The sequence below is a fragment of the Triticum aestivum genome, chromosome 5B (assembly GCF_018294505.1).
Source record: "Triticum aestivum cultivar Chinese Spring chromosome 5B, IWGSC CS RefSeq v2.1, whole genome shotgun sequence".
NCBI classification, from domain to species: Eukaryota; Viridiplantae; Streptophyta; class Magnoliopsida; order Poales; family Poaceae; genus Triticum; species Triticum aestivum.
The window spans coordinates 574,307,720-574,309,997 of record NC_057807.1 but is presented as its reverse complement, the minus strand read 5'-3'; positions in this window follow the sequence as shown (position 1 = coordinate 574,309,997).

The following is a 2,278-nucleotide window of genomic DNA, read 5'->3' as shown; positions in this document are numbered from 1 at the left end:
ATAAAATAAAAATGTAGGGCAGGGGCGGCGCGCGGCGGGGCGGCGTGCGGCGGCAGCAAGGGGCAGGGGCAGCGCGCGGCGGCAGCGAAGGGCAGGGGCGGCGGCGCGGTGGTAGCGCGCAGCGGCGACGGCGGCCAGTACAGGGGGAGCAGGGGAACGGGGCGGTGCTCACAGCGAGGTGGCGTCGGCGACAAGGAAGGCTCGGGGATGGCGGATCAATCTTTTTGTTCTGCAAATTTTGATATATTATATGTATTTTTCTGAATTAGGATGATTTAGTTATGATTTTTCAAGTTTGAAAATTGCCCTATAGTCCCGGTTTGTGTCTCCAACCGGGACTGTAGGTTAGACCCCTTTAATGCCGGTTCGTGGCACGAACCGGTACTAAAGGTTGGCCCTTTAGTACCGGTTTGTGCCACAAACCGGGACTCAAGAGGCTCGTGGGGCCCCGACCTGACGCCAGCCTGCCACCAGCCCTTTAGTACCGGTTCATGACATGAACCGGTACTAAAGGTTCAACACGAACCGGCACTAATGCATAGCCGTTCGAACCGGTACTAATGATACCATTAGTACCGGGCCGAAATCGAACCGGGACTAATGTGTCTCACATAAGGTCCTTTTTCTACTAGAGCAAGCATCAACTACTAGAGAGAAATTAACACCGCAAGTGATTACAACAACCGATATATAACAATTGTTCATAGATGGAGATGGAAATGGCAAGGAGGTACATGATGTTGATGGAGATGGTGATGATTGAGTACATTAAGATGATTCATACGATGTCGAGAGTGTTGGATGGCTTCAAATTTCCCCAGTCGGGGGAGGTGGATCCCAGGCAAAAATAAACCTCCAGGAGAGATGGCGTTCTCTGTCCAGCACGGCGATAGAAAATTGCGATCAAAATCTTTCAGGAAGTTTTATGATAATATAAGATCAGGGGCACCAGAGAGGGTGCTAGTGGAGCTATATGGGACCCACACACCCCGCTGGCGCGCTGTAGACCTAGGGTGTGTGGGTAGGTCATGTGGGCCCCACCGGTCAAACCATGGCCCAACCTTCTACCTCTTGACTCCTTTTCTTCTAAAAGTCATCATTCTGAATAGGCTTGCCATCTTCTTAAGAGCAAAAGACTTGATTAATTGCTCTATAGCTGGCTTCTCCGGATCCTCCTCTAGTGGTAGGGTGAAATTTCCCTTCAGCTCAGTTCAAAGATCATCTTTCTGCATATCATTGACATAAGACACCTCGGGGTCTTCGTTCTTAGGCTTATACCATTGGTGGATGCTGATCGGGATCCTGTCCCTAACAAGAACCCCGCACTGAGAAGCAAATGCGTTCTTTGTCCGGATGGGTTCAATTGGTTCGCCATCGCGCGCGATTGCTGTGATCTCAAACCTTTCATCGGAGCTCAACTTTTTCATCGGGCCTCGTCTCCTTACCAAAGTTGTGCTCGATCCAAAGGGCTAGAAAAAAGAAGAAAGACGAGAGTTAATTAATATGTGTACATATACCAAAACAATGAATGCATCAATTAGCTAGTCAGCACATGCTTAACTAATATATATACCTGGCCAGACTCGGTTCGGTCACTGGAGCCGTCATCATGGTCTCCTTATTGCACCATCATTGCGTCACCGGAGCCGTCCTCACGGTCTCCTTCTTGCACCGGCATTGGGTCAAAGGAGCCATCATAATCATAGCCTGCTTTTTCACCCTATCCTTCCAGACCATCGGTGTCGTTCAGAAACGAGAAGACGGCATCAATTCCTTGTGCGATTATGTCCCCAAACACCACTTCTGTTGCTTCGTCTCGGGGGGTGTCCATAGTTTCTACAAATATTTACAACATGGCAATTATTATTCAAACATGACAGATGGATATATTAGTGGCAAACGCAGAACTAGCTAGCTAATCACAGTAAGGAATCATATTAATTAGTGGCCTCGACGCTGCTTCTCTAGGGTTTGGGGTGGCCTCAACAACGCTTCAAGGGGGTAATATCGACAATGACGAGATACATACACGGGAAAATAATGTTATCGGGGAGGGGGTATATCGACCCCCCCACGTGTTCAAGTTATCGAGAGGGGGTATATCGACCCCCCCCATGTGTTGAAGTTATCGCGAGGGGTTTATATCGACAACGACGACATACGTACATGGGAAAATAATATTATTGGGGAGGGGATATATCGACCCCCCCACGTGTTGAAGTTATTGGGAGGGGGTATATCGACCCCCCCCCACATGTTGAAGTTATCGGGAGGGGTT